Raw genomic sequence first — 11981 nt, 5'->3', positions numbered from 1 at the left:
ATGCATAGTCAGAAATATGAAGTAGCTGAGAATAACTAGTAGCTTTCTAGAAAAAGAAAGCAGTTCTGCATCAGACCTATATATGTATAGTGACTCTATGAAAAGAAATGATTTCAAAACCTGAGGCCCAAAAAGTTAAATTTTGAGGGGTATTTTGCTTACCTCTCTTCACTAGATAATTAAAACAATTTACATTGCTTTAAAAATTATAAAAGCAATCTATGTTCCTGGTAAAACAACACAGAATGATACAATGCTACATAGGAAAGTATTAGGTCAACTGAAAAAGTGGAATATGGCTGGTAGATTAGGGAAGTGTACTGTTTTCTTGTTAAATTTCCTCAGTTTGACAACTGTACTGTGGTAACATAAGAAAAATATTACAATTTAGAGGAGATACTCACTGCAGTATTTAAAAGTGCAGAGACTCATGCAGCTTACACTCAAACAGTGCAGAAGAAATGTTGTGTGTATACATGTGTGTACATATGTCTGTGTGTGCATCTGTGAATATATGTAGATGTATATGAATATGGCAGGGAAAAAGCCACCAATAAAGCAAATAGGGTAAAATGCTAAGAGGTGAATCTATGTGAAGGATATGTGAGTATTTTGTACATTTTAAGTTTTGCAACTTTTAAGTTTGAAATGACTTTCAAAAAACCAAAAAAAAATTAAAATTTGAAAGCTCCCTCCTTCTGAATTTTTTATGCATAAACATCACACACAGAGATGTTTTAAAATATAAATAGAATAATGCTATATATTTCATTTCATGATTTTTTTCTTTTTTATTTATTAATATGTATTGAATTGTGTTAATATTTTAGGCACTTGATTCCAAAGTACATGTTCATCTTATTGTAGCCAAGTTTTTTTTTTTTTGAGGACCAAGTAGTCCGTGCTTCTCAATGACCCTACTGACTACTATACATGTGTTTTAAATAACTTTGTCAACATTTACATAATAGTACAAAGATTGGGAGTTTGAGAAATCCATGATATTTCTAGGGTCTTACTATGGAAAGGAAAGCCATATTATGAAATTCAACTTCAATTGTTCCTTGATTCACTTATGGAAAAGGTAGTTCATTCATACAGTTCAAATTCCAAACTGTACAAAAAAAGCATATAGTGAAAAGCATTCTTTCCACCTTCTTCCGCTGATACTCAGCTCTTCTTTTTCAGAAGCAGCCAATGTTATTTCTCACTTATGTATCATCCAGAGATATTGCATACATTCACATTATGTGTGTGTAATATATCTTCACAGCATATATATATGTATGCATATTAATATACAGTCATGTGTTGCTTAATAACAGGAATAGAGTCTAAGAAATGCATCCTTAGGTGATTTTGTTGTGTGAAGACCAAAGAGTATACTTACACAAACCTAGAAGGTACAGCCTACTACACACCTTGGCTATATGGAAAAGCCTATTGTTCCTAGGTTACAAACCTGTACAATATGTGACTGTACTGAATACTGTAGGTGACTGTAACACAATGGCAAGTATTTATGTATCTAAACATAGGAAAAGTAATGTGCCGTGCTACAATGTTACAACAGCTATGATGTCAGTTAGGTGATAGAAATTTTTCAGCTCCATTATAATCTTATGCGGTCACCATGATATGTGGTCTGTTGTTGACCAAAATGTCTATATGTTGTGCATGACTGTATCTGTGGTATATTCAAATAATCACAGATTTATTGAACCCCTTCTATGTGCCAGACACTATTTTAGGTGCTAGTGATCTAACAACAAACATAACCAAATCCGTGCTTGTAAGTAGTCATCATTCAATGGGAGTAGATGTACAATAAGAAGGTAAAATAGAAGGTGAAAAGTGCCATTAAACAGAGGACAGAGAACATGAGTTTAAGAGTGCCAGGCCATGGAGCAAGGGTGGATTGGGTTAGAATTCTAAATACGATGGATAGGATAGTCTTCCTCAAGAAAGGAACATTAAAGCAGAGATATGAAAGAGGTTAGAGAGATTGTCTTGCAGATAATTGGATAATATCAGCAAAAGGAAACAGCTGTGTAAAATCCATAAGGTGGGCACATCAAGCCTGTTATCTTCTTCTTCTTTTTTTTTTTTTTAACGGAGTCTCTCTCTGTCACCAGGCTGGAGGGCAGTGGCATGATCTTGGCTCACTGCAACCTCTGCCTCCCAGGTTCAAACGATTCTCCTGCCTCAGCCTCCCAAGAAGCTGGGACTACAGGTGTGCACCACCAAGCCCAGCTAATGTTTTTATTTTTAGTAGAGACAGGGTTTCACCATGTTGGCCAGGATGGTCTCGATCTGTTGACCTTGTGATTTGCCCGCCTTGGCCTCCCAAAGTGCTGGGATTACAGGTGTCAGCCACTGTGCCCAGCCAAGCCTGTTATCTTTTAGGAATAATATAGGGTCAGTCTGACTGGATAAGAGTGAGCTAAAGAGTAAATAATTCCATGGGAGGTCAGAGAAGAAATGTGGAGTCAGTTCAAATGAATGGAGAGCCATTGGAGGATTCTGAGCAGAGAAATTACATTATCTGACTTAAGTTTTAAGAAGATAATTATCTGGCTGTTGTTTCGTTGTGTTGAGAATACGCAGTAGGGAGGCAAAGGTGAGAGCAAGAAGACAGATTAAGTGGTTATTGCAAGAATCCAGGCAAGTGGTGTTGGTGGTTTGCACCAGGGTGGTAGCAGTGGCCATGCATATGTTTTGAAAGCAGAGCCAACAAGATTTCCTGACAGATTGAATGTAGGGTAAGAGAAAGAGGAGAGTCAAGAATAAAACCGATGGTTAGATGTGAGCAACTGAAAAGATGAGGTTGCCATCAGGAATGGCACAAGTTCTGAGGGGCCTGAAGGTCATATACAATTTTGGGGACCTTCCTCAGGAAAATGAATATAAAATTACAAAAAACAAATAAGATGTCTGATAAAAATGGGGATATTTGTTTAGAATGAGAGAATAAATGACAAAATTCACAAGTACTAAAAAGCTAACAGACACCATGAATATCATAAAGTTTAGAAAAATAACAATCTTTAGATTTTTACATAAAACATTTTATTGGTTATTTGTTTGATTTCTAAAAGTTATTTTATTTTTTCTCTGAATATCACCTCTATGAAACTTTACCTGAGTATATCACTGAGTGTTTTATAAAGTTTCTTCTCTTTGCACAGTCTCCATTTCCTTCAGGTTTCTTTCTTCTTCTATTTATTGTTTAATTTTTTTATTTTTGTCTTTAACTTCTATGTTACGTACTTTCCTCAGTATATGGCAATTCTTGCTTGTTGACAAGGATCCCTTGCTTGGCCGAATTTTAGTCAGGCTCCTGAAACTTCTTCAAGGTCTATCTGTGCACTTCCTTGTAAAATCCAGTTTTAGCAAAGAACCCTGCTAAGTCAGTTTAGCAAGAATCACCCAGTCTTGATATTTGGTAGTCTTCAGTATCTGACTGGGTTCGTCATTGTCCACCATCTCCCAGGTGATGTCTGATCACCTTGGCCTGTCTTCAGCAAGAATACTATTAGGTCAGTTTAGCCAGAATCTCCCTTACCCCTGATGTTCCGTCTTAGTAATTTTCCATCTACTGGCCTCCACTGGGCTCCCTGGCTATAAATTCCCATGCTGTATTTGAAGGTGAGCCCAACTTCTCTCCCACACTGCAAAATCCCATTGTAGTGATCCTTATACCTATCATCATGGTCCTGAATAAGGTCTTCCTTACCATACTTTAACAATGTAATTGAAAATTTTTCTTCAATATCTGTTCATGTTCGAAAGTGCTGAGTGTAACTCAGAGCCTGTGGCTATAGCTGGTTTACTTGGTGTGTGAGTGGACTGTTCGCTGGGAGCTCCCTGGTGTCTGTATACTCAGGTTTTTCTTCTCGGGCTCATCAGTTTCTCCAGAGAAGACTTTTCCAGTCTCTTGCCTGGAGAATGGAAGACTGGCTTGCAGTGTTTTGCACACTAAGTGAGGGAAGCATCCAGTTTATTATGCATATGGTTGCATAATCACCTTGTTTTAGTTAAAGTGTCTAGGTCCACTATATTTAGTCTTCCAGTTCAGTGACTCTCTATTTTTTCCCCAAAGCTGGAGAATAATCTTTCAAACATCTGCAGGGTAGGGGAAAGACAGTTACCTAGCTCTGGAACAAGGGAAAGGATCTTTCTAGATTAAACTGAATTTCATCCAAACCTCCTAATTTTAGCTTTCTTTTCCTGAACTCTCTCAGTTCCAAAGGTATCTCGTGTTGCTAATTTCCAGGCTTTATGGGTATACTGGATTGTAAATTGAATTATTTCTCAGCTTTCTCCACTGCTGGCTGAGTTCTCTACCTAGGTCAATTAACTAAGTCAACCTAAGTCAACTAACACTAATCCATCTGCTTTCTATTTCAAAAAGTTGTGTTGCTGTTATTTCTTCTAATGTTCTTCTCAGTCTTCAGGATTTTTGTCATGAACAACTTTTTTCCCTCCATTTTTAGTGGGGTTTTGAGGGGCATTAATATCAGTTTCCTATATTCAATCCATCATCTATTCCAGACCTCCTTGAGATACAACATTTTAATAGTTATCTTACTGTTTTTTTTAAATTATTTTCATGAAGTGACTTTTTAATTGGAGGTAAAAAAACAAGCTCTCAATCACAAGTCAGTGAATAAACAACTTTCACAGACCTCCTTTCCGTATCCTCCTTGCCTCTTCTAAAGGCTTATTTTTAAATTATTATTTTAAGGAGAAAACATGTTGTTCATCTAACACTAGATGTGATTCCTGCATTTACCATCCTCTATTTTCTTTTTAAACCAATTTTTTAATTGTGTTTTGTACATTTAATTTATGGCTTACTTTGAAGGCTTAGGAAACACACACATACACGCACCCAACAGAAAAGGTTTATTCTACATTCTGGAAAAAAAAGAAAAGAAAAAGAAATACATGAAAACCAAAAAACACAACAGCAAATAAAAAATAAATTGACAAAATATATAAAACAACAATGTTTAGTTATTGCATATCAGGCTACACAGGGAAATGGTACCTCAGAGGGAAGAAACAAAATCAGTTCTGTTAGTTGTACTGTTATACTCCTTGAAGAAAGATGACAGACCTAAGCCATAAAAGAGAGTTGGTGGAGCCCAGTGAACTGCCTGAAATGAAGAAATGGAAGGCTAATGGAGAAGTAAGGCAGGCCAGCGTGGCTAGAAATTCACAAGGCAAAACAACAGAGAAAAGAGAACTGCACTGGACATCTGCAAAGTGTTCCCTCGGAGTCCTCAGCGGGTACTAATCAGCACTGTGTGTGAGGACGATACCAGGTGTTGGGGAAGACCCACCTAAAAAGAGTAAGGAAAATGTCCTCTGAGCTCAGAGAGGATTGTAAAGTGTCCATGTTACCGTAAACCAGAGGGGAAAGCCTTGTAATTCGTGAAGCATTGAGGATGCTCACCGGGAGGATATAATAGTCCTAATGGTTCATGCAACCATTACAAACATAAAACAGTGGGGTAAAAACAGGTGAAGCAAAACCCTATATAACTGAAAGAAGAAATACACAAATCCACAACCATAGTTCAATAATTGCTAAAAGAATTAGAAAATTAGGAGGGATGTATAAAACTTCAACAACACCTTAAACCAGGCTAAAGTATCGTTTTGGTAAGGTATTTTGTGTCTATATTCATGAGGGATATTGGTCTCAGTTTTTTGTACTGCCTTTGGCTTGTTTTATATCAAGGTAATCCTGGCTTCATGAAGTAAATTGGGAAGTTAATATGTTTCAGCTGTGCTCCCACCCAAACTCTCATCTTGATTGTAATCCTCATTATCCCCACATGTCAAGGGAGAGGAGCAGGTGGAGCTAATTGAACCATGGGGGAAGTTTCCCCATACTGTTCTCCTGAGAGTGAGTGAGCTCTCACGAGATCTGATGGTTCTGTAAGTGGTCGGTAGTTCCTCCTGAGTTATGCTCCTTTCTTCTGCCTGTGAAGAAGATGCCTTGCTTCCCCTTAAACTTCTGCCAAGAATATAAGTTTCCTGAGGCCTCCCCAGCCAAGCTGAATTGTGAGTCAATTAAACCTCTTTCCTTTATAAATTACCAGTCTCATGCAGGTTTTTATAGCAGTGTGAAAACAAACTAAGATAGATGTTTTCTGCTTTTCCAATACCTGAAGACATTATGTAGACTTGGTGTTAATTCTTGTTTAAGCTTTAGATATAATTTTCCAGTGAAACCATCTAAGCCTGTGGAATTTTTTTTTTTTTTTTTGGAGTCAGATGAAAAATTCATTTTCCTTTTATTGTATTAAAGGCTATGCAAACTATTTTATATTGTGTGAAGTGTGACATTTTATGTTTTTCAAAGAATGGACCATTCTAAGTGGTCAAATTTATGTTTTGAGAGTTATAGTATTTTTTTTTAATCATTTGATGTCTGCAGGGTCTATAGTGAAATCCCATTTCATTTCTGATAATGGTAATTTATGGCTTTTTTCCTAACAGTCATGCTACACGTCAGTTTTATTGATTGAACTCTTCAAACAGCCAAATTTTTATTTTATTGATTTTTCTCTATTGTTTAATATTCTCTATTGCTTTACATTTCAATGACTTACTTCATTACTTATTCCTTCTGCTTTTGTGGTTTTTATTTTGCTCTCTTTTTCCCTCAGGTTGGGGATTAGATTGATTTAAGAGTTTTTCTATTTTTCTAATGTATGTAATGCTATAACATCCACTCTCAGCACTGCTTTTGCTTTATCTTTAGATTTGAAATGTCGAATATTCATTTTCTTTTTTTTATTATATTTATACTTTAAGTTCTAGGGTACACGTGCATAATGTGCAGGTTTGTTACATATGTATACTTGTGCCATGTTGGTGTGCTGCACCCATCAACTCGTCAGCACCCATCAACTTGTCATTTACATCAGGTATAACTCCCAATGCAATCCCTCCCCCCTCCCCCCTCCGCCCTCCCCATGATAGGCCCCGGTGTGTGATGTTCCCCTTCCCCAGTCCAAGTGATCTCATTGTTCAGTTCCCACCTATGAGTGAGAACATGCGGTGTTTGGTTTTCTGTTCTTGTGATAGTTTGCTAAGAATGATGGTTTCCAGCTGCATCCATGTCCCTATAAGGACACAAACTCATCCTTTTTTATGGCTGCATAGTATTCCATGGTGTATATGTGCCACATTTTCTTAATCCAGTCTGTCACAGATGGACATTTGGGTTGATTCCAAGTCTTTGCTATTGTGAATAGTGCTGCAATAAACATACGTGTGCATGTGTCTTTAGAGCAGCATGATTTATGATCCTTTGGGTATATACCCAGTAATGGGATGGCTGGGTCATATGGTACATCTAGTTCTAGATCCTTGAGGAATCGCCATACTGTTTTCCATAATGGTTGAACTAGTTTACAATCCCACCAACAGTGTAAAAGTGTTCCTATTTCCCCACATCCTCTCCAGCACCTGTTGTTTCCTGACTTTTTAATGATTGCCATTCTAACTGGTGTGAGATGGTATCTCATTGTGGTTTTGATTTGCATTTCTCTGATGGCCAGTGATGATGAGCATTTTTTCATGTGTCTGTTGGCTGTAAAATGTCTTCTTTTGAGAAATGTCTGTTCATATCCTTTGCCCACTTTTTGATGGGGTTGTTTGTTTTTCTCTTGTAAATTTGTTTGAGTTCTTTGTAGGTTCTGGATATTAGCCCTTTGTCAGATGAGTAGATTGCAAAAATGTTCTCCCATTCTGTAGGTTGCCTGTTCACCCTGATGGTAGTTTCTTTTGCTGTGCAGAAACTCTTTAGTTTAATTAGATCCATTTGTCAATTTTGGCTTTTGCTGCCGTTGCTTTTGGTGTTTTAGACATGAAGTCCTTGCCCATGCCTATGTCCTGAATGGTACTACCTAGGTTTTCTTCTAGGGTTTTTATGGTATTAGGTCTAACATTTAAGTCTCTAATCCATCTTGAATTAATTTTCGTATAAGGAGTAAGGAAAGGATCCAGTTTCAGCTTTCTACTTATGGCTAGCCAATTTTCCCAGCACCATTTATTAAATAGGGAATCCTTTCCCCATTTCTGTTTCTCTCAGGTTTATCAAAGATCAGATGGCTGTAGATGTGTGGTATTATTTCTGAGGACTCCGTTCTGTTCCATTGGTGTATATCTCTGTTTTGGTACCAGTACCATGCTGTTTTGGTTACTGTAGCCTTGTAGTATAGTTTGAAGTCAGGTAGCATGATGCCTCCAGCTTTGTTCTTTTGACTTAGGATTGTCTTGGCAATGCGGGCTCTTTTTGGTTCCATATGAACTTTAAAGCAGTTTTTTTTCCAATTCTGTGAAGAAACTCATTGGTAGCTTGATGGGGATGGCATTGATCTATAAATACCTTGGCAGTATGGCCATTTTCATGATATTGATTCTTCCTATCCATGAGCATGGTATGTTCTTCCATTTGTTTGTGTGCTCTTTGATTTCACTGAGCAGTGGTTTGTAGTTCTCCTTGAAGAGGTCCTTGACATCCCTTGTAAGTTGGATTCCTAGGTATTTTATTCTCTTTGAAGCAATTGTGAATGGAAGTTCATTCATGATTTGGCTCTCTGTTTGTCTGTTACTGGTGTATAAGAATGCTTGTGATTTTTGCACATTAATTTTGTATCCTGAGACTTTGCTGAAGTTGCTTATCAGCTTAAGGAGATTTTGGCTGACACAATGGGGTTTTCTAAATATACAATCATGTCATCTGCAAACAGGGACAATTTGACTTCTTCTTTTCCTAACTGAATACCCTTGATTTCTTTCTCTTGCCTGATTGCCCTAGCCAGAACTTCCAGCACTATGTTGAATAGGAGTGGTGAGAGAGGGCATCCCTGTCTTGTGCCCATTTTCAAAGGGAATTTTTCCAGTTTTTGCCCATTCAGTATGATATTGGCTGTGGGTTTGTCATAAATAGCTCTTATTATTTTGAGGTACGTTCCATCAATACCGAATTTATTGAGCATTTTAGCATGAAGGGCTGTTGAATTTTGTCAAAGGCCTTTTCTGCATCTATTGAGATAATCATGTGGTTCTTGTCTTTGGTTCTGTTTATATGCTGGATTACGTTTATTGATTTGCAAATGTTGAACCGGCCTTGCCTCCCAGGGATGAAGCCCACTTGATCATGGTGGAAAAGCTTTTGATGTGCTGCTGAATGCGGTTTGCCAGTATTTTATTGAGGATTTTTGCATCAATGTTCATCAGGGATATTGGTCTAAAATTCTCTTTTTTCGTTGTGTCTCTGCCAGGCTTTGGTATCAGGATGATGTTGGCCTCATAAAATGAGTTAGGGAGGATTCCCTCTTTCTCTATTGATTGGAATAGTTTTAGAAGGAATGGTACCAACTCCTCCTTGTACCTCTGGTAGAATTCGGTTGTGAATCCATCTGGTCCTGGGCTTTTTTTGGTTGGTAGGCTATTAATTATTGCCTCAATTTCAGAGCCTGCTGTTGGTCTATTCAGGGATTCAACTTCTTCCTGGTTTAGTCTTGGAAGAGTGTAAGTGTCCAGGAAATTATCCATTTTTTCTAGATTTTCTAGTTGATTTGCGTAGAGGTGTTTATAGTATTCCCTGATGGTAGTTTGTATTTCTGTGAGGTCGGTGGTGATATCCCCTCTATCATTTTTTATTGTGTCTATTTGATTCTTCTCTCTTTTCTTCTTTGTTAGTCTTGCTAGCGGTCTGTCAATTTTGTTGATCTTTTCAAAAAACCAACTCCTGGATTCATTGATTTTTTGGAGGGTTTTTTGTGTGTCTATCTCCCTCAGTTCTGCTCTGATCTTAGTTATTTCTTGCCTTCTGCTAGCTTTTGAATGTGTTTGCTCTTGCTTCTCTAGTTCTTTTATTTGTGATGTTAGAATGTCCATTTTAGATCTTTCCAGCTTTCTCTTGTGGGCACTTAGTGCTATAAATTTCCCTCTACATACTTCTTTCAATGTGTCCCAGAGATTCTGGTATGTTGTATCTTTGTTCTCATTGGTTTCAAAGAACATCTTTATTTCTGCTTTCATTTCGTTATGTACCCAGTAGTCATTCAGGAGCAGGTTGTTCAGTTTCCATGAGTTGAGCAGTTTTGATTGAGTTTCTTAGTCCTGAGTTCTAGTTTGATTGCACTGTGGTCTGAGAGACAGTTTGTTATAATTTCTGTTCTTGTACATTTGCTGAGGAGTGCTTTACTTCCAATTTACGTGGTCAATTTTGGAATAAGTGCGATGTGGTGCTGAGAAGAATGTATATTCTGTTGATTTGGGGTGGAGAGTTCTATAGATGTCTATTAGGTCTGCTTCCTGCAGAGATGAGTTCAATTCCTGGATATCCTTGTTAACTTTCTGTCTCGTTGATCTGTCTAATGTTGACAGTGGTGTGTTGAAGTCTCCATTATTATTGTATGGGAGTCTAAGTCTCTTTGTAAGTCTCTAAGGGCTTGCTTTATGAATCTGGGTGCTCCTGTATTGGGTGCATATATATTTAGGATAGTTAGCTCTTCCTGTTGAATTGATCCCTTTACCATTATGTAATGGCCTTCTTTGTCTCTTTTCATCTTTGATGGTTTAAAGTCTGTTTTATCAGAGACTAGTATTGCAACCCTGCTTTTTTTTGTTCTCCATTTGCTTTGTCGTTCTTCCTCCATCCCTTTATTTTGAGCCTATGTATGTCTCTGCATGTGATATGGGTCTCCTGAATACAGCAGACTGATGGGTCTTGACTCTTTATCCAGTTTGCCAGTCTGTGTTTTTTAATTGGAACATTTAGTCCATTGACATTTAAGGTTAATATTGTTATGTGTGAACTTGATCCTGCCATTATGATATTAACTGGTTATTTTGCTCATTAGTTGATGCAGTTTCTTCCTAGCCTCAATGGTCTTTACATTTTGGCATGTTTTTGCAATGGCTGGTACCGGTTGTTCCTTTCCATGTTTAGGGCTTCCTTCAGGGTCTCTTGTAAGGCAGGCCTGGTGGTGACCAAAATCTCTAAGCATTTGCTTATCTGTAAAGGATTTTATTGCTCCTTCACTTATGAAACTTAGTTTGGCTGGATATGAAAATCTGGGTTGAAAATTCTTTTCTTAGAAATGTTGAATATTGGCCCCCACTCTCTTCTGGCTTGTAGAGTTTCTGCCAAGAGATCTGCTGTTATTCTGATGGGCTTCCCTTTGTGGGTAACCCGACCTTTCTCTCTGGCTGCCCTTAAGATTTTTTCCTTCATTTCAACTTTGGTGAATCTGGCAATTATGTGTCTTGGAGTTGCTCTTCTGAGGAGTATCTTTGTGGTGTTCTCTGTATTTCCTGAATTTGAATGTTGGCCTGCCCTACTAGGTTGGGGAAGTTCTCCTGGATGATAACCTGCAGAGTGTTTTCCAACTTGCTTCCATTTTCCCCCTCACTTTCAGGCACCCCAATCAGACGTAGATTTGTTCTTTTTACATCATCCCATACTTCTTGCAGGCTTTGTTCATTTCTTTTTCTTCTTTTTTCTTTTGGTTTCTCTTCTCGCTTCATTTCATTCATTTGATCCTCAATCGCTGATACTCTCTCTTCCAGTTGATCGAGTCGGTTACTGAAGCTTGTGCATTTGTCACGTATTTCTCGTGTCATGGTTTTCATCTCTGTCATTTCGTTTATGACCTTTTCTGCATTAATTACTCTAGCTATCAATTCTTCCACTCTTTTTTCAAGATTTTTAGTTTCTTTGCACTGGGTACATAATTCCTCCTTTAGCTCTGAGAAGTTTGATGGACTGAAGCCTTCTTCTCTCATCTAGTCAAAGTCATTCTCTGTCTAGCTTTGATCCGTTGCTGGCGATGAGCTGCGCTTCTTTGCAGGGAGAGATGCACTCTTATTTTTTGAATTTCCAGCTTTTCTGCCCTGCTTTTTCCCCATCTTTGTGGTTTTATCTGCCTCTGGTCTTTGATGATGGT

The sequence above is a fragment of the Trachypithecus francoisi genome, unplaced genomic scaffold (genome assembly GCF_009764315.1).
Source record: "Trachypithecus francoisi isolate TF-2019V2 unplaced genomic scaffold, Tfra_2.0 Lachesis_group6, whole genome shotgun sequence".
Taxonomy (NCBI): Eukaryota; Metazoa; Chordata; class Mammalia; order Primates; family Cercopithecidae; genus Trachypithecus; species Trachypithecus francoisi.
Note: the sequence above shows the minus strand (reverse complement) of the source record.